Source organism: Labrus bergylta, chromosome 11, assembly GCF_963930695.1.
Source record: "Labrus bergylta chromosome 11, fLabBer1.1, whole genome shotgun sequence".
Lineage (NCBI taxonomy): Eukaryota > Metazoa > Chordata > Actinopteri > Labriformes > Labridae > Labrus > Labrus bergylta.
In genome coordinates, this window is record NC_089205.1 from 4,924,493 (window position 1) to 4,945,842 (window position 21,350).

At 39.8% G+C, this 21,350-nt stretch overlaps 1 long non-coding RNA gene across 1 annotated transcript in view; it reads right to left on the reverse strand.

Moving 5' to 3' along the window:
* LOC109992332 (uncharacterized) overlaps positions 1–21,350 on the reverse strand; it is a 113,186-nt gene that overhangs the window by 25,883 nt on the left and 65,953 nt on the right. The window lies entirely within an intron of this gene.

Here is a 21,350-nt window from a genome sequence, read left to right on the forward strand (position 1 = left end):
TGCCCCACTATACTCCGACACATAAACACTTAGAAACACACACACACAAACACACACACACACACACACACACACACACACACACACACACACACACACACACACACACACACACACACACACACACACGTGTATCCTCGTCTCCCAGAGCGTCCCACACAGCCAGAAGCAGACTGACTGGCCTGCACGTACACACTCGCGGATGCACTAACAAAAGTGCAAACACAGAAATACACACACACATTTCTTGGAAGGCTTCCATGCACCAAAAACAAATACCAATCTTTAGTTAGCCTCAGCTGCGAATAGAGAAGAAGGAGTCATTTCGGGACTTGGCTCTGGTTTGCGGAGGCACAGATACAGACCATTTCTCCATATGCCTGCCTTTCACAGCTCTAGAGCAGCTCCAGATTTGACTGTATCATAATACTCGTGAAAAAAGGTCCCTCTGACACTGATATCTTTTGATAACATCCAGCTCCAGTAATGAGAGCGTGAGAGCGGCTGACATTTGAAAAAAAGAAAGAAAAGAAAAACACAAGTGCTGGACTTGTTTGTCATGTTTTTTAAGTCTGGGAATTAATAGGTAGGGTCGTACAGCTCTGCGAATGCTAGTGACAGCACATGAGCTCTGTTCCATTATAGGACATAAGTGGGTGCCAAGTGAATCAATACAGCACTCAGAGACAGGGAGACAGCTTCAGTTTAAACTGCTGGAGCAGAGATACACATGCTCCGCTGAGGTGCTGCAAGTTTAGTGTGTTTTTTTTTTTTTCCAAATTCAATTCAGCTTGAAGGAAGAGATATGTACTCGGAATCAAACTTTAAAATGTAATAAACGCTTATCTCTACAGACTATAAGCTGTAAGCTACAGACACTCCCCCCCAAAAATTAGCTCTTCTCTTCCCTCATCTCTTTGGTATTCTTTGGTACGAGTATAGGCGTCACACAGGCTGGTTTGGTAAATACGGGCATGCTGACATCACGTTTGAGGAATTCAAGTGTGAGGAAAAGATCGCCCCGAAAATAAAATGTATCCGATCATCCAGTCTCTGCCCATAACAGCAATGGGATCCGTAATTATCCAAAAGATGACCACTGTCCTAACACCAAATGTGCAATGCAAAACATATTATAAAATATCACCAGATCACTGTCACATCTATCTGGATCACATACAACTGCATGTTAAACGTTAACAAGCTCTCAAGCACTAACTAAACCTGTCCTTGTTTTTGACCGCATGTCTAAACCCAAACTTTAAACCACTTTGTCCGATTATGCTACTTTTTCTGCTTTTGTGGGACGGTTCATTTCAGCCCAGTTTATGCAACTCATATTTTATTGTTGTGGGGAATTTCAAAAGCATGACATTTAACAGGTAAAAGTGAAGTTTATAATAGTGTATGTGTTTGTGAAAATGTATCTAAAATGAAAAAACATTATAGCTAGAGTCTTCATTTTTTTCTTTAGTCATCACTGTTTTCATTGGTATGATTTATTAATTCATTTAAAAGAAACAAGGTCGTGTTTTTTTGCCGACAAAATGTGTGTAAGAATATTAAGTTGTCATTATTAATATCCTACTTAAAACTACTCTTTGTGTTTGGATCTTAATGTGATTCTAAGCATGCTGAATCTTAGCAGTAGACATAAGAAATTAGTTCAATTGTTATTTTTAAAGGCATGAACTGGAGTGTCTGCAACCTCATTTGTGAAGGATTTAATTGTCTTCTTTGTCTTCTCGTGCATATATTTATATAAAGGTATGCTCTAATGCCAAAAAACTACAGTTACAAAATTCTAGGAAAGAGTAAGTCAAATAAGTATTTTTGCAACAATAAATATGAGTCTTATTAAGAACAATCTAAAGTCAATGTTTAATTACTAATTTATTCCTAGAGCTCTTCTTAATGTTCTGCTTAGGTGAAACTGAAAAAATTACTTTATATCAAGATAAAACATTTTTGGGGGAAACTTATAATTTTCAATACTTGACCCCTCCCTTTTAAACTCTGATGGTAGCATACAAGCTCCTCTGGTTTAACCATTTAATTAGGCCATTAATAGTTGGTTATTAATAGTAGGGTTGGGGTTGACACAGTGAACTTTCTAATTCTCGTATTGATTTAAAACAGAGGCCTGTGCCTCTAAAATGAATGTTGAGCCGCAGCTCGTTAATGTTAACTATTTTATTAAACTCAACAACAGAAAAAAAAGAAGCCAGCTGTGATTACATGACTAGTCCGCTGTTTGGCTGACAGCTGGTGCTTATGGTAGACCCTACATTAAATAAAACAGACTTTTGGGACGCGCTGGTGGTGCAGTGGCAGGGCGCGCGTCCCATTTGTGGCCCCCTTCCTCATGTCATTGCCCGCTCTCTCTCCCTGGTTTCCGACTCTATCCACTGTCCTCTCTCTGCATTAAAGGCACGAAAAAGCCAAAAATAAATCTTTAAAAAAATAAATAAATAGAAGCACCATCCATGAGCTCATCAGTCACTTTGGAACTGACCAATCACTATTGGTACCAAAAAATACCAGTCCTTGATACGCATCCCAACTGAAGAGGCTCAAAATCTGCTAAATATTGAATTTCTTTATGTTGTTTCTATGGAAAAAGTACATTGAGTCAAATATTAACGCCTACATGAAGAACAGCACAAACTGAAGCACTAACTTATACAATGTTGAAAAAACAAAACTCTTTAAGAGTTTTCTCTATTTGCAAGATCACATGAGAAGCAGTAGATTTAGGGAGCTGAAAAAAACATTTTCCAGTGTTAAGTTGTACCAGCGTTTTGCCAGCATTGGAAATATAAGGGAGAGTGAGGTTAATGTTTGACTTTTTAGATACAAAATGCAGTCATCAGCCAACATGCCATTCATGTTATGTGAACTTGAAAAACGTATTTTGTGTTTACACTGAAGTTGAGTATTCAAAGGTTTGCTAACTGTTACTGTCATTTGGGTTTGGTCCATCGACAAATAACCTTAATATTCTCACTAAACATCCTTAACAAAAGTAAGTGTATGAATTTTACTGCCAACTGAAGCGCTTGTCTTCAATATGAGGTACAAAGGGCCGCTACGGTGATTTGCAGATGATGTGACACTTTACAGTGAAGCTTTTGTACAAATGAGCAGTTAATTAATTGCCATTTATATCGTTGTTGTGCAGTTTAATTTGTGTTAAAGTTGGTATTCAGTTTGTGGTAGGAATGTACCTCAAAGCTGGTCTTATGAGCTGCCAATGAACAAACGATGTATCGCAGTCAAACGACTTGGTAATGGCTGTTGATAGACTCATAGTGACTCATGTTGTGGGTTTTTATGAATAAGGAATACATGTAGATATTTTTAAACAATTAAAATGCCTTCATTCTTACTGCAAGGTCAAACAGGCTTTCCAGCAAACTGACAGATCATCAGTGTCAAGCCTTCACATTGGAGTCAAACCAATAAACTTTATTTCCCCCTCGTAAATATAAATGAGCTCAAAAAATCTCAAAAAAAGAATGAAGGTTGAGGAAATGAGCCACAAGATCTGGCACCCCTAACAAGGATATGTTATTAGTAATCTGTTGTTCTCTGGTCCATCCTTTACCGCCTTTCACATACGAATGGTAATGCTAACTCTAGCAAGCAAGTAACTAATATAAAGTTTCCTTGAGGGAATGAATAAGAAATAAATGCCTCAAACTCAAAGAAGATCCACAATAATCTTGCTGTAATGAAATTTTACTGTATCAAGCCTTCAGCCCGAGTCTGGCTTCACAGGACGTGTTTACTGCAGTCCTCGTAATCCCTTCAAATTACTTCTCGGCAGAAATGAGAGTTGTATGGTGCCATTTCATAGATCGTGGATTATGTGGGTCTGCCTCAAACGCACATGATAAACCCAGGCTGGAGTTTTACTATTTTGGAATGAAACCTTGCTGACTTTTCCTCACTTTAAATGAGCTGAAACCTTAAAGAATGAGAAGTCGAGCCTGAGTGTTGTCCTCCCACTTCAAGGATTAATCCTCCCAACTTCAATTCAAACAGCTCCGTATGAACTAAACTTAATGCAAATGAGGACTGTATAAGTGTGCTGTTTTACATTTATGTTGAAGTTTAGTGGCACTTTCTTTCATGCATCGTCTGTAGTGTCTTCAGGCGGAACATATCAACCCCCTTTCCCCCAAAAAAAATTCAGTCTCTGTACCCTTTCCATCTTCTCTCCTCTCTTCTCCCTCCGTCTGATATTCTACTCACGCACAACTGCGGCAGCCCTCCTCCAATCGCTGGCATTAATCCACACCTCAGACCCCCCAGACACACTGTCTGCTCTCCCACAATGCACCTCAGCTCCAAAACTTTCCCAGACACATTTGGCCTGCTCTCTACCGCTTACCTCTCCCTCCCTCTTCAGCCCTTTTATTTCTTTCACTCGGTCTCCCCGTGGCTCTTCATCGTCCAGTTTCATTTGCTCTGCCTCTTTCTTTTCTCAAACTCTCTAAATTTCCCCTTTTCTTTCTCTCTATTCAGCCACGGCCTGTCTGACAAAAGTATCTCCTAATCTTCCCTGGAGTCCATTTGACATAAAATGGAGGCACTGCAACTGTCCCTCGAACATTGAAAAAGTTCAGCTCCACTCCGCCGCTACTGTTTTCTGAAGTTTAAGCTCTGAGAGACTCATTACAGACTCAAAACATATTACCGTCGTGGACCTCCAAGTAGATTGTCGATTCTGTCTAAGATCTCTGAGACATTACTTTAAGATATTTTCCAACACATCCTGAGCTGCATCAATTGAATCTGAATTCTTTCAGAATTTCTTTGAGCACCAATAGTAATTGGCACCGCCTCTGACGAGTACAAGGATATTAAAGCCATTCAATTTCTTTAATTTATTTATTTGTCTTTCTGTTCGGCCCTTCAATCATTAAAACCTCACCATATAATGAACCAAAGAAACAGTTTAATCCTACAGAAACCTCAAAAGTCATTCACCAAAGACCTGGAAGAAGTCAAGGTAATTAAGGTAACGTAACTTGCTTTTTTTTAAACCCATAGTTAAGTTTTTGAATCCATTGAAAGTCCATGGTTTAATTTCTGCTTTTAAATGATTGAGGCCTCAACGCTTAGTAGTAGGCAGTAGGCAGCACACAACGACATAATTGACTGAGTAGGAGTTGTAGAATTTATAAATCCAAACATAAGACGCAATTTAAGTATCATCTATTATGAGCATATTTTCAAATTCACAAACCTGAACCCTCAGGTCAGTCTGAGGGAACATGTGTGACCTTAAGCACAAACCTGGCATTTATATCAGCTTTGGGGACCAGTATTTCATCCTTCAGCACTTCAAGCGACAACCCTTTTCAACACCATGTGCACCACTAAAAACAACATTTTGGTTACTCTAGGCAGGAGTATGCCTTTGTCCATCCAGCCATTACCTATACTGCATATCTCGTTTATTGTGGTGGGAGGCTGGAGCCGTTTCAAGCTGTCATCATGCGAGAGGCGAGGTACACCTTTGACAAGTCGCCAGTCAATCATAAAGCTCACACAGAGGAACGACCAACCATTCACGCTCACATTCACATTTAAAGGCCAATTAGAATCACTTATTAATAAGGAGCATGTCTTTGGAGTGTGTAAAAAAGCAGGAGTACCAAGAGGATCCTCGATCATTCAATGGGAGAACATGCAAACTCTCCCCACATAAGCTCCAGTTTGATTATAGATTCCAGCCAAGAATGCTTGTACAGTAAGGCAACAAGCCACTGAACCAGCACGTTGCAGAGAGTCTGCCTACAGGTACGTTTTTTAGTCCAAGGTTCAGACTCAGGATAAGTAGCTCAGGATGAACAATCCTCAAAAAACTTGAAACTGTAATCACCTAGCGCTATTATTATTCCAATATCACAAGCGAAAAGATCATTCAAACCTTTGTTATTGGAGAATGACTGAGGTCAGTCCTCACAGCAGAGGAGCACCTGCTGAGGACGACCACAGAATGAACTTATCACTTGTTTTCCTAATCTTTGTTGGAATGCCAAGCTCCTCAACATTCTTGTACCGCCCGATACTGCACGGCCGCAGATTTAATGCACGGTTACTAATTTATTCACTGCAAAGAAAAGACCCCCATGTAAAGGCCACTAATCAGAATGTGTTGCCTCGGACTGTTAGTCTCTGCCCTGACAGTGTTTCCCTCATAAGGGGTTTTAACATTTTATCTGTGATCTGGTTTGGCTCTGGTCTTGGGAATCCTTCTGTTGTACTATGAAATGGCAAAGCTATAAGAGGATTGAAATCAGAGCTGCAGTCAGACTAAACGATGGGAAGAAGAGATAGAAACTGGAATGAATCAGTCCTCCTGTTAGATAAGGACTCGTCCATGAGAAAACTAAGAAGAAATGAGTTTTGTTTTGTTGAAATGTAATTACTTCCACAGAACTTCTACATACCTCCAACCTTCAAGGACTACATGTTCTGTTCCTTAGAAGTTACTGTCTTATTTCCGTCAAGTTAAACTAAATACCGCTCGTGTTGGGCAAAAACGCACCTCACACCTAATGCCATGAACCAGCAATTAATGCAAATGCATGACTGACAGCTGTGTTGACAAATAAGGCCCCTGCAGTGTGGGAGGGACATCATGATGACAAGTAAGAAACACTAACACTAAAGTTATTTAACTTTCTATAACGGTGAGTGTCTGCTTCAAAACGACTCAAGAATCGGTTCTGCTGAGGACTGAACCCACCTGAGGGATCACTGCTGTTTTATCTGCAACTTAAATGTTTAGAGGAAGGGGCGGGATTTCAATGTCAAAACTCCTCCAGTGGATCTCTACTGCACAGACTCTGGCTCCAAATAACGCCACAATTGGCTTGTCATCTCAAGCCAATTGTTATGCATGGACGCAACAGGCTTTCAATTAACTCCAATGGTTCATAAAATAGCGTGCAGATATTTGACCCTCCTTGCAGACATCGATTTCTGTCCCTTTTTATGGCAAAAGCCAACATCTAATTAGTAGTTTGGCAGCATGCAATTGCTAAATTTGTAGTAGTACTGTTTCGCCAAGACTGAAAGGAAATAGAGCATTTGACATTGATGATGTGTAAGAAAGGAGGAAAACGACCTGCTGTTTTGGCTTGATTGGAAGGGCGAACGCCCCGTGTTGTCACACTGGTCAGTGGTTTGATACCCTGTCAGCAACAGTTTGGTATATGACTTCCCCTACTCTCTCTGCCCCACACTTCCTGCCACTCTTCAGGTTTCCTCGTCACTACAGTCAAAAGGCCAAGATAAATCTTAAAAAGAGAGTAGGAAAACAAACTTTAAAACCGATGCTAAAGGGAAACATGAAACTGGTGCTAAGGTTACCTTAGTTTTAAAATTTCCTTTACTTTCTGTATTCCCTTATTACAAATGCTGTTCAGGTTTTTTTTTTTCCAGATACACTTTTCATTTTTTTGATAAAAACAAGTAATACTGGGAAATTCTGCAAAAGCACAGATTCATTTTAAAGGAGTTTTGTGCCTGGAAAATGCTTTGAAGACTTCTCTAAGGTAAGATCTTAACGTCATGAAAGCCTCCACACACTTGTATGATGCAAGATTACCACATAAACCTGGCACTGGAAATTGATATTTGATGCAAACCACGATGTATATATATGCATTTATATACTGTACGTGGTTTCAAGGCATAATATGGAGCTTGTTTTCCTTTTGAAATGAAGTCCTTGCACCAGACGGCATTTATTATTGTAGGAATTGGCAAAAAAGGTTTCATTTAAAAAAAAAAAAAAAAACAAGCCTCTGTTCACAGAAAAAAAATGTATTTGTATCAGATTCTGGTAACATGATCAGGCAAATTTAACACAATCTGCTTCAAATTCTCAGTATTGCGGTGGATGATGATTTCAGGATGTCCGTGTGTACCACAAAGTCGTTATTGGTTGCGAATACCAACAAAAAGATTTGTTGGTCTAACCCTGACACCCAGCCTTTTGTTTGCCTTTCTCCTTGTCCCTTTGTTTCCTTCATCACAACAAACGCTCTCTCCTCCTCCTCCTCTCCTCCCTCCCCCCTTTTCCTCACAATATCTTTTGCCTTCCTCGTTTTCTTCCTACTCTCTCCATCTATCTTTCCCCGCCCTGTCAACCAACTCCTCCACCCCCCCTCCCCCCTCTGTGTTCGTGTCCTCGTATGACCCTGCTCAGCCTGAATCGCTGTCGGTGCCCGTTTGGCTCGGGCACAGCTGGTGCTGCCACTGAAAGCTGAGTGCCATTACCGCCGCAGTGCACTGTCCGCTCTGTCTGAGAGAAACATCTTTACAACAATAATAACCCAATTTATTCCATGTTTGATGGTTTTTAATCCAGCAGTTTCCCTTATTCCTGCATGATACTTAATTTTCCATTTTTATTTCCCTCCTGTAACGATCCCATCCCTCAAGAGGAGATCGTTAAGTTTTATCCTTTGCTCCTCTATTAAGGGGTATGAAATTTCACAACACACGGTTAGACAGGAGAAATTAACTAAAATGTGTCCGCCATTTCATGAAGAAAAAAAAAGGACGACAATGCAAGGATGAGACGAAAGGGGCATTTGTGCTCCTCTCAGTCCAATCAGATGTCATGGGTCGATAAAAGACCAGGAAGTGGAGAGCATGTGTTTGCAGCTGATTGGACGACGCCGCAGCAACGGCTCACTTTGTGCCAGTTGCGAGATAAGCTCAGTGACAGCAAAAGGAGCAAAATCAAAGCCTGCTGTGCAGACCAGGGAGGTGGGAAACGCTGGGATAAACTTTTTAAAGCTGTGCTCCTTAGAGCGTGTTTAGAACAATAAGTAGATGCTTATACTTAAATAATCCAAATATTAAAAGGGGCATGCAGAGTCTCTGACTTGTGTACTTAGATATATGTGATTAAATGATAAAGCATTCATCTGTGCTGCCAATTGAATAATTATGTTTAGATATTCTTTTTATTATTTGGGGTTTTTGCCTTTTTTTGATAGGACAATGTTAGATGGACAGGACATCTGGGGAAAGAGAGTGGGGAATGCACCAAAGCCAATGCAAAAGTGCACAAACTGCAGTTCCTGGAGTGTCCACAGACTGACTGCAAAAGCCCCAGAAGTCACACACCCACCCATTGTTAAAATGAACGTTTTACAGCAGAATCTTACTGGTACAAAAATGATTTTGTTCTGAGTAGTGAATGTGTTTATCTGCACACACTGTAAAGGAGTTTAATTTTGTTTTAACTCATCTGTTTTGTTTTTATGAAGGATAAGAGTTATGTAAGGGGTGTGGCGTATATGACTGCAAGCAGGTGTGTTGCAGGTGTTCCCCGAGAGGCTTAGAGCCGAACTCCGCTCTGACTCTTTGCTTTATGACCAAAGTTAGGTTGATTCAGCATTTTCAAAATGGCTACCACCATCGTTGGGTTTCAAAATGCCCCTTCAGTAACCAATTGTTCTTGTTACCAACAGAGAAAGCTGTTTGACAAATCTGGATGTTTAATTTTAGGAGCATAGAACATGTTTTTGTACATACATTGTATGTACTATATTCAACAAGGATGTAGTGTCAGGGATTTCAACCCAACCCTTCCAACCAACTCTAACTCAATTATGAGCGGTGAAATAAAGGAACAATTGGTTTGCAGTCTTAAATTGTGCAGTTTTCACATTTCTATGGACATTTTAGTGAGTGAAGATCTATAGTCTTGAAGGCAATGCCAACATCTTCTTAGATGGTAAATCTCTTGAAATGAATTGGAAGGCCAAGAAAAGTTCAAAAGCTGAATAGAGTCGTATATCATTGATTTACAAAAACTGTCATCACTAAAATCTGAAAACAGTTTCAAGGGTTTCCTTGAGAATGGAAGGAAGTCTTTGGACCATGAATCTCTCCGGTGAAACACACTCCAGGCTTAGTCAAACACCCTGTCAAATTTTCTCACAAAACCCTGGCATATTGTATTTCTTTTCATTACTTTTACAATTGATTAATCCTGCGAGGTATAATGGACTTTTCACTCTGTTAATGTGAGACATGCTTCAAAGGCCGAAAAGTACAAACATCTTTCACAACTATTAGTTTTTACCTGCACCTTTTTTACTGAAGAGATGATTAATGTCCTTAATTTTAGTTTGCAGCGCTGCAGCCTTTGTAGCCCCTACTGTGCTTAAATTCCAGTTTGCATATGGATTGCAAACAAGTGACTCCCAACTATGGGTGTGAGGTAAACCTGTATCAGTACCTTCACCTGTATTACGTTCTGCATCTACATGGATTTTTCCATACCGTCATCAACGGTTTAAATACACACGTTTGGTTGTAGTGTACACAGGAGGCCACACCGATTCCTCAACCTCTCAGCCACAGTGGTGGGTAAATCAAAGTAGTAGTCATCATTTGTGACGGACAACAGCTCAGATTGAGTCCCCAAGTCTCCTGCTTGTTTCTGTATGACACTCGGAGCAGAGCCAGCGGTCTCAAACGCTCACCGCTCACCTGCAGCGCACGTCTCTTTTGGTCTGTCCGGGGGCTTTGACATAGGCTATGCGCTGAAATGGATTTACATCTCCATTACAACAGGTCAACCTGCTTAAGGGTGTGTTCAAACGGATGTCTCGCTTGCATTAAGTCCAAGATGGTTAAAAGAAGCGGACTGTGAAGGGAGCAGCTGAAAAGACAATAACACTGCCGACAGTGTTGTTGAAAATCTCCCCTTGAATGATTAACATGTTCTATTTCAGCCACATCTTTGACAATATAAGTGCCCTCTTTTCAAGCTGTTGAGACGCTTTTAATATGGGAGTTATATCAGGAAATGTGGTGTTTTTGGCAGCAGCTTTATTCCTTTGGAGGGACAGAACTAAAACCATACAGATTCAGTTAGAATCTACTGGGATCTAAAAGCACAGGGACTTTTAAAAATATATTTCGCTTGCACATAAATGAGTAAGATATCCCATCAAACAGGCTTCTTTAAGGGGGGAAAGGGGGATCTACAGTAAGTGTGTGAATATGTGTTCATGTGCTCAATCCGTTTTAATCATTTAATAACGTGATATAATACCGTTACCAGAAACAGCAAAAAATACTGTGATATAAATCTGAGGTCATATCGCCCACCTCTACTCTACAATATGTTTATTATGCTGGTGCTGTGTTTCTTTGAACTGTGATTGGCCAGTTAAACCAACAGCCCTGCAGACAAATCTGCCTGTGAGCAGAGTCACAGAAAAACTGAAGCTAGGTACTCAAGACGGCTGCACATAACCAATCAAATTCCAGGCAGGATTTCTCCCAACTGTCCAATCAAATAGAAGGACTCTAAATTGACTTTGGAAGCAATTGCAGCTTGAAGTAGAATCTTGGGAGACAGTGAAATTCACTGTGATTCCTGAATGTAGCATAACACAGTACATGCCAGTGTGAAATGGATGCTGCAGTGCCATCGCTCCAGGTTATAGTCTGGCCCACGCTGACAGCCCAAAGATCTGCTGAATTTAAAAGTCTGCCGCTGCTGGAATCCATCCACATCCACAGTTAAATTCAACTTGGACTTCAATTTCAAAATAATTTTGGATGTCTCCCTCTGACTGTCAATTTTCATGCAGAAACTTTGCTCACTATAAATCACATTGAAAACCACACAATGATGTGTCTGTTGGATTCCTCATTGTCTAACTGTTTTGCGTATTTGCGTGAATTAATATTGACTACCTTTCATTTCTAACATATACGTATTATATTTAACCTTTGCCATTTCAAAGAGAACCTATAAGGAAACAAGGTTTAATGGAATTCTTCTGGTGACATGTCCGTGCAGCTGAATGTTACTGAATGTCACTTTGATAAAAAAATGCACAAGAGGAAAACAATGTACTGGCTCTTTGGGTGAGTAGTAAAGAGCATAAACCATAGAAACTCTGTGCAATGTTAACGGTGTCATCAACACGCCAACTTTTACACTATAAAGACTTGTATAAAGCGTATAAAGCGTATAAAAGTTGTTTAATTGAGGGACTAGAGAAAAGAAGAATAACATACTGTATTCACTGCTTAATTGAATGTCACATAAGCGTTTCTAGATCACGCTCATTTCAGGTAAATTTACATGCAGTGTGAAGATACGAGCATATTAAAGATCGCTAGCATTAGCATGCTAACACAACAATGCAGCGCAAGTTGTTTTGGTTTCATGCTGGTGCTCAACGACATCTGCTGGATCAAAAAATTGCATATTAAGCCTTTAAACACACCTCATATTTAGGAGCTAGCAGGTCAAAGTCCAGGTCAGCAGATGCACACAACCTACATACATTGTACATACACTAATCCCATTCACACACATTCATACGCCACCGGGAGCAATTCAGTGTTGAGTGCCTTGCTCAAGGATGCATCAGACATGTTACTGCAGTTGTTTCCGGTTGAAAGACGATCGACTCTATCAACTGAGCCAAAGCTGCCCCCTACTACATTCTGACCTGTTTACCGTCCTTGACATGAAAACAACCAAATCACTTTACATACATTAAGCTGCAACTCATTAACCTGGAACTGTTTACCTACAGCTGCACACAAAAGCAATAAAGTGAATGAGCAATCAAGACGCTTTATGGAGCCTAATTAAACAGTCTGTTGGCACACTGGCGCGAAATTAGTAACAACATATTGATTGCCTCTGCCTTCAGAAACCGCTGTTAATTATAACAATTAGCATACTTGTGTAAAAAGCAGCCAAAAGTAAAAGTGCAAGGGTTGAGCTGAAAAGCAAAGAAGTTCTGTGGGAGAAAAATAACAAGTGCAGGGAGGAAAGCTATATGAACCAGGTGGATTGATAGAGAGAAGGTGTGATCTCCGAGACAAATTAGGGCACAAGATAGAGAGCTCACACCTCCACGACTTTGTTAGCACATCCCTTGCTCACACAATTAATTGTGCATGAAGGTAAAAAATTAGATTAAACCAGTGTTTTTTTAAACAGACACTTAAGGGTACTTTAATGGACCTCTCCAGGTGTAAGAAATGAAAACAACTCAAACTAAAAGTGACACTACAGAGTACCCTGAAACTGGAACTGGGTATCTTTAAAGAGACTGCAAAGAACACCTAAAACAACACTATGTAGGGATTTGGTTTGGTGCACTTTGGCACCGTCCAACATTCTCTGTGCAACTACAGTATCGTAAAACACAGTGCAGTTACACTTACCACTCTCAGAAAATGTACTTTTGTAAACTGCAGATTGTGCAAAGTGGGAAAAGACTTTGTGAGAAGCTAAAAAAAACATGTCAACTGACAAGGTACAGTAAAATCACCGGATCTCTTTAAGCATCTTCAGTCTGTTGGTTGCAAACTGTTAGCATGTGGAGTATGTATTTGTGTATTGAACAGTTGCCATGATATTTATGGGCTGTGGCTAAATGGATTCATTGGTGCGACTAGTTCAGTATGCTAGTTCAGGGAGCAAGGTTAATAAAAAGATAAAGCTGATTCGAAGATCGACAAGGAAAGAGACAACTTTTTGGATTAAGATGGATTTGTTTTATTTTTGCAAACCTGAAACATCAGTTGGATGACTTTCTGCACACAGTAAAGCTGCTTAACACGAGACGAAGATTCCAACGATGACTCTGATGACGACAGTCTAACGTTACAACTCATTGTGTAATGAATAATAACAGCAGGGATGTGCTTTTTATAACTTGCGGCTTGTGTATGAACCAGCGCTGTAAAACCGTACACATTTCTCGCAAGATGACGTTGGTCCGCTGCAAAAGTTACAGACTGCAGTAAACAAGCTATCGGGGCGTGCTGTGGACATGGGAGAGACGCCATTCTCTGTGTTGAAAGTTATTGTACCACCTTTGAAACTACTATTTTAAGGTGGATAAGTTACAGGCAGATCAAGGATACCTTTAAAGAAATGCTATAGAGACCTTGAAACAAATAGAGGATGCGTTAAAGCAGCTGCTTAAAGGTACCTCAAAACCAATAGATGTCACCTTAATACAGTCACTAAGACACCCCAAAAAAACTGGAGACTTCTTTTAAACTCAGTTAGGTGCCTTGGAAAAAAAATTTGGTACTGTAAAAAAAAACAGCATTGAAGGCTTTGAAGGCAAGCCAAGTTGTTGTGCACTTTTTCTTGATTTAATTCCATAAAAAAGTTTCTAGAAGCCAAACTCAAGTATCATTGGCAGCAGTATTAAAGAGTTATTAAATGCCAAAAGATAAAAATGATTTTAGGGTACTTAAAGTAACCCCGCCTTCTTTCTATCCTTACCGTCTTACCCATATCTTCCTTTCCTTTTCATCACAACCCCCCCATGAAGGACAACCACCATGAGCTGACAGCCTGGCTGCCTGCCATTCATTACTCTGCCAGTCGATTTTTCTGCCACTCCCTGCCTGCCTGACCCCCCCTCCCTCTGCACCCACCACACCAGTACCCATCATGCATTTGTCAGACACTGTCTGGCTGCTGCTGCTGCTGCAGAGTTGTGAGATGAATACAAGAGAGAAAATCAATGCTTTTGTTCAACCTTGTGTTTAAAGCTGAGATTTGTGTATTGCTTTATATCCTTGTTCTTAAGTCTGCTTGCCTCCAAAATGAGTTCAAAACCTTCTGATTTACTGGTGAGTTTAAATGCATCACATAGTAGAGAATGGAAGAAAAAAAAAAACAGCAACAATAAAAGTGTTCTACAATCAACAGAAATCCAATGTGACATTTGCATTACAAATTTGCTGACAATAATTTCAGAGAGCCAGCAGCGAGGGAGTCTGGCATGTGCGCAGTGACAGAGAGAGAGAGTGAAATGTCTGATTGTCAGGAATAAGACATCAGGATTATTTCAAGGCCAAAATCAAGACCGCCTCAGAAAATCCTTTGAGAAAAGGAGGCAAGTCTTGCCTGCAATTGGAACACAAAAAACATCACGATGAAAGGATAAGACCTTTCTCCATTGTGGAAGAAGGTGACCCCTGGTTTGTGGGGATGCACCTCTAGGGTCTCGATGATTCTATAGCTCCTTTGGGCTTAACTTGAAAAATTAAAAAGAAGTAAGGCCCACTGCTGCAAGGTCCAACAGAGTTGAGTTTTGAGTCTGTCATCATCAAGGGAGCTGTGAACGGTGCTAATGCTCAAGTGTCTCATCACCTTATCTACATTTTTACATCTTTTTTGACTCTCCCTAAGGGTTATCACAATACCAGGTTTTAAACTTAAATGCATGACTAGTAAAAGTCAAACAACACCGATACCTGTTCCAATACCATGACAACAATAATTCAAGTCCTATGCATGGATATTACCCATATTGGGTAAATTCTTGTTTTGAATCCAAAAAAATTGCAAGCAAACTCCTGCAATTTAGACTGTACTCTGTTTAAGTTTGGGTGAGTGGATGTTTGAATGCAGCAGGTATTTGTGTTGAACATTCATGGCGAGCAAGTGGGCAGGACGCCGGCATTGTTCATGTAGAGCTTCTTTTATAATCTTTAATGCTTGCCTCAGTTGTCTGTATAATGGTTTTCACAAACCTTCTAATGTTGTGATATTAAGCAGAAATGGTCGATTACTTTACACTCCTCCTATAACCAGACGCCCCCCCTCACCTAAACCAAACACATAATCTACCACTGTGAGGTACATGTGTGAAAGGCTGTTTCAGGTATTATTAGGACCTGAATGTCCTGAAATTGTCTTGAAGACTGACAGAAGTTTAAGTGAAAGGGCCAATAGATTAGACTACGTTCATGTCTGATTGAGTCTTTGCGTTATGTAATTAAAAGTTCTGACTATCAAAAGAGACATTACTTTAGATTACAGACTATTTAAATGATCTTACCTTCACTGTATCACTACTCACACCAGAGGAGCTGTATACGTAGCGTTGGTGACGTGCTGATTTTGCAAAAGTAATTTTCACCTCAGTGAGACTTTCTGCAAATCTAACTTTGCTAAAAATATCAAAAAATGTTAATTAAATGCAAATTGCAAAAAAAAGACTCAGTGTGACTGATCAAGTTTGATAAATAAGCCAAATTTTGTCAAAATGTGATGTACAGTACGAGGAAGTGTCGATGGGCTGTCTGGCATCATTATTTATCTAATTCCTGTGCCAGTGAACCCCTGCTGGGAGACAAGACTGTATGTTGAACACTAATTGCTTTGACAGTTTAATATTATTTCAGCCAAAGTTAAGACTGGCTGTACCCAAATAATACCATCAACTGGACTGAAAAAATGCAGTTTCTCATTCTCTGTAACAATAGATGAGCAAGGAGAAATTGGATATTTTAACTTAACATAATTTCACACATTTTGGATTGTAGAATAAAAAGTTTGAAATGCACCAGTAGACTTCTGAGCAGAGGATTCTAGCTGCAATGTGATCTTGTAGTAAAAATACATCAATCAAAGTTTGCTCATTTAAATGTCATGTTTGTGCTATTGGAAGTTACACATGTTATTCTTAATGTCAGAGATCAACATTTAGGGATCTATGTTGAACCATAAACGCTTGTAGGCTAAATTTCCTCTTCAAAGACACCAGACTCCATGAAATGAATAAATGCGTTTACCATGCAGGACAGACGACTTTTTTCTCCATCCCTCACATGATTGTTTCGTCTGTTTGTGGTAGTGTTAACCCATTCTAACCTTTGAAAACACAAGCCACACTACAATAAAAACAAATTAACCAATTGAGGCAGCGTTAGACAATGACTTCCTGTCATCTGCAAACTGAAATCCCTGTTTTTGTCAATGGAATCTGGAGGATTTGAAGAAAAGTGATGGAGCAGCTGTTTCTGGGGAAATACAAAAGGATCTTTCCTGAACAGAAAAGTCTGCTTCTGTTGGGATTCTTCCTGTAATGTTGTTCAAAACTTGCGATGAACAATCTGAGCATGTCAAGGAAAAAAAAAAAAACACTTTTAGGGAACATACTTTGATTTGGTGCAATGGGCACCAAAGACTAAATTGCAGCCTCCATAGCTGGTTTATTGCCTGCCAGCTGAAGCAATCTACTGAACATACTCCAAAATATGTTTTAAAAAAAGGCACATGTATGAAAAACAGAATTCCCTTTACTAGACCTCCTTAACTTTTATAACTGAAAGAGAAGCCTGAAGAAAAGATCTCATCACAAAGACACACAGTGAGCTTGTGTGTTACCTGATTTATTTGATAAATTATAATCTTTAAATATCAATGAGTAAAATGTAGCGCTCTGTCTTTTTGTGTTACAGTCTAAATTGTGCAGCTGACCACATTATTCTTTTTCCACAGATTTCTGGCAAACTTCAATACCTCTGGGGGAAGTTGTTAAATCAAAATTTCACTGTTAATTGTGCATTATTAATTGTAAATGCCCTCATAATAAGAGCTTGGCCTCCTTGGTGTATCCAAATCAGCATTGCTTTAATCAAGCTCAATACAGCTCAAGGTTTGACTCAAGTCTTGCCAGAAATCCCTCCTCATGTAACTGAATGGCAGAAGGCCACGGGATGAGCTTGGAGGCTGCACTAATACAGCGAAGGGGTTGGCCTTCTCTGAGTAAAACAAAGGAGGAGGAGAGTTGAGAAAACAAGACATGGATTGCTGCTTGTTTAGTGATGAACTTCTCGTGTTGTGGGTCTGTTTAGACACAGATGGTTCACATCTGCACGGCTCAGTGAAGGATGAAAGACCTAAAACAAAGTTTACTGTATTGACTTTATCCAACAGTTGAACTGAATCATTTTAAATATTACATATATGTATCTTTGATGATTTATGATACATAAGTTCCAGCTGTTTACATTTCCAAACAACTAAATGATTAGCGCTGGGCGAACCTGAGGAAGCTACAGGTGAAACACGTTCACTCACAATAAAATACAGTCAAGTTAGTTTCCATTTGTCATGGTATGTTCCTGCAACCGTGCAGACCTGAGAGCGTATAGGCTGTGCACAGGGTACCCTGTTGGCCATTTAGATTCAAATAAATTATCAGCATTTTATTTAAATTTACCATTGTTTTTCAACATAGAATTGAACGAAGAAGCCTTTTTGTCAGATTGTGAACTTGTGTTAGTGGCAGCTCAGCTACCAGGCCCTGATGCTCAGCTGAATGGCATCTAAGAGGCACTGACTTTTTTTTATTTTTTACTTAAAACATATTTATTCTGAATTTGATATTTACCTTATGTCATGATTTGGTGTTTTTTAAGTTGTATATTTTAAGAGTTTAGGTTTATATTTCCTGTTTAAGTTGTTCTAGTTTCCTAGTTTAGTTTCTAGTGTTTTTATTTTGATAATTTCTTATCCCAGTGTTCTGTGTTCTAGTGTGTCTTCAATGTTTCATGATTTATTCTGTAGTTGTCCTCAGTGTTTCTTTTCTTGTATTTTCTCCCTGCCTCTGTGTGTTTCCCTTCCTCACCTGTGTCTTGTTGGTCTCAACTGTGTTTGATTACCCCATGTCTATTTAGTCTCTGTGTTTCTTTCTATGTCAGGTCATTGTTAGTTTTTGGATGTTTAATGTTCCCAGTGTCTGTCTTCCTGGTAATTCCTTGTGGCTCCAAATGTTTTGTAGTTTGTTGAATGTCGTTTGTCAGTCCATGTTCCATGCCAGTCTTCCTCGTAGTTACTAGTGTTTTTACCCCTTTGTGGTTTTTTCAGTTGGACATTTTGGATTTGATTTTGAAATAAGTTTTTGTTTTCCTTTGGCCTTTCTGTTTAAATAATTATTTTTTGTTTCTGCACACGGGTCCTCCTACTTTGTTTCTTCTGAACCGTGACACCTTAAAATCCAGAATATAAGTCGCACCAGGATTTAAGACGATGTGGGTTTAAACAAAAAGGTTTAAACTGTCTTCCTGTGTGTCGATTTGCAATGCATTCAGCAAAGTCAATACTTGTAGTTTCTGTGTAGCTGTTTAGCTACTAGCTACCTGTATGCTAGTTGAGCTCTCAGCCTACGGTAACATTGATAGTTGTGAAGTACAGACCCACAGCCCATGAACAATTCAATGGACTCTTTTTTTTTTTTTTTTAATCTTTAATTGAGGTATCTTTTCAATCAAACCAGCACTCCACAATGTTTATTTATTCATTATTTATATACAGTATACCACCATTCTCTGTTAATGCATGGTTATGACCTAACGAGGGAGAAAAGATGTAGAAAAGTAGCACCGCCAGCCTGGTTCAGGTCACTACTGTATAAATCCCAGCACACTTTGCACAGGGAAGCGGCTGCTTCTAATACCCAATGAACGGGGGCCAGGTTTCAGGTTGCATGCAGTAGGTGATGGTGGCGGCTGCACTTGAGGTCATGACACCACATGGCTTTTTATCCCAGTACATTAGTCAAACTGGTATATAGGACAAGCCACTTTTAAGATGGAAAAAAAAAAAGGTATTAAAGATTCATCTTATTCAAAGATATGTCTCATTCACCAGACTGAAGGGTTGTCACTCTGTTCATTTTGGAGAGGAGCAGATGTATGTGGATAATTCAGCTCCTTTGAAACACGTTTTGAATGATGAACACTGAAGGAATCTGATCGTTAATTATGAAGGACTTCATGATTAAACATGGTTTTTGCAAGCGTGATTCAGGAAACCTCTGAAACTGTAAGTGATGAGAGATAAAACAAAACATCCTCATCATGGAGATGTTCAGATACATGATAGATCCTGGTATTACTCCTTCAATTACTCTGTAATTAAGATGCTTTTACAACCATAAAGCAGGTTTATAAAGAATCCAAAAGGGTGGGAAAATATTAATTTGTCGTGTGTGTGTGTGTGTGTGTGTGTGTGTGTGTGTGTGTGTGTGTGTGGTATATAACTCTGCATATAGGTGGTGTGAGGACACGGTGTAATTTATGCTGCTGGATAGAGAGTGGAGACAGCCAGCCGGGGGATGCCGGGCTCAGAGAGAAGAAACATGCCAGGAATTTAAGAAGATGGCTCAACAGTGGCTCCAGATGTAGGCGGAGCGGGGGGGCTGCAGCGCTTATAGAAAAAGAAGTATAGAAAAGGGAAGAGGGGAATAGGGATGCCTTCTGGTATGAATGGAGCAGACAGACAGATTGAAGATGGAGGAGGGCAACAAGTCAAAGCGGTAATGGAGACTTCAGGAGGGGAGGAGGAAAGAAAAGGAGGAGCTATTCAGGTATGGGACTGATTCAAAGATGGAGAGGCTCCTGGAGAAAATTGTTCTTGAAGGCTTATAGCGATAGTTTGGATGATCGATAGACTTTTAAGTGCAGAGCTCTCTGCACCTCGAGACTATCATCCAATGGCAACGCAGGAGGGAGTGTGCTGTATTCAGAAAGTAGGAAAAAAGAGGCTATGGAGAGAAAGGGCGTGTCGGACTATAATGCACAGACCTGCATTTCCTTTTTTAATAAACTGTTAACAGTCTTTCCCTAAACTTAACATGATTTATCCCCTAAACTTTACAATGCTGTTAGTGACATGCATGGAGACTTTGAAAGGCAAGACCTTCACTAACTTTGCAGATGCATCTAAAAATAAATCAGATTTTACAGAATCAAATGACAATACTTTTGTTGTTCTTGTCTGGAAAAAAAAGGGGTTGATAATTATGTGTACAGAGATTTAATAAGCAATCAAACTGATGTCTAGATCACAAAAATAGAACCCTGTTTTTCACAACAGTAGAGGCTTCTTTGAAAGGCTGCCAAACCAACACATTTTTTGTTAACTGCAGAATTATTAATACTGCAAGTTTTCATTTACTGAAAACAGACCCTTGTTCCTCTAGCACTATGCTCTGCTTTTTCTCCATTTGCAAACAGGCTGTAACCTCTGCACACAAGCTGCTCAGGCTCTAGTCTGTCTCTACATGCTGCTGGGTGAGCAGAGCTGTCTGCACTGTCGGCTCTCAGTGCGGATCTCCAGTTTATGTGGAAGCCAGGGGAACCATGGATCAATTCAATCGAACAGACAGCACCATGCAATGCATCAAACTGTTCCTATAGACAAACTGTAATCAATTCTACAGTAAATATGAGATCAATAAAGATGCATCCCACCCATCATTACCATAGTGGACACCGATGACTGGGTGATGCATGCTTTTTCATAGAAGGTCGATAACAGCCCTTTACAACAGAAACGCTATTTATCAGAGAGCATTCTGCAGCGGTACCTGTTCTCACACCGTTGATCATTTATCATGCAAAGCGCTCGAGTTTTCTGCTCCTTTCGGCCATATGGGAACATTGTGATGCGCTTTATTTCATAGACTGATGATAATGGGTGAGAGAGGGAGGTAGAGGAAGGAAGGAGGAGG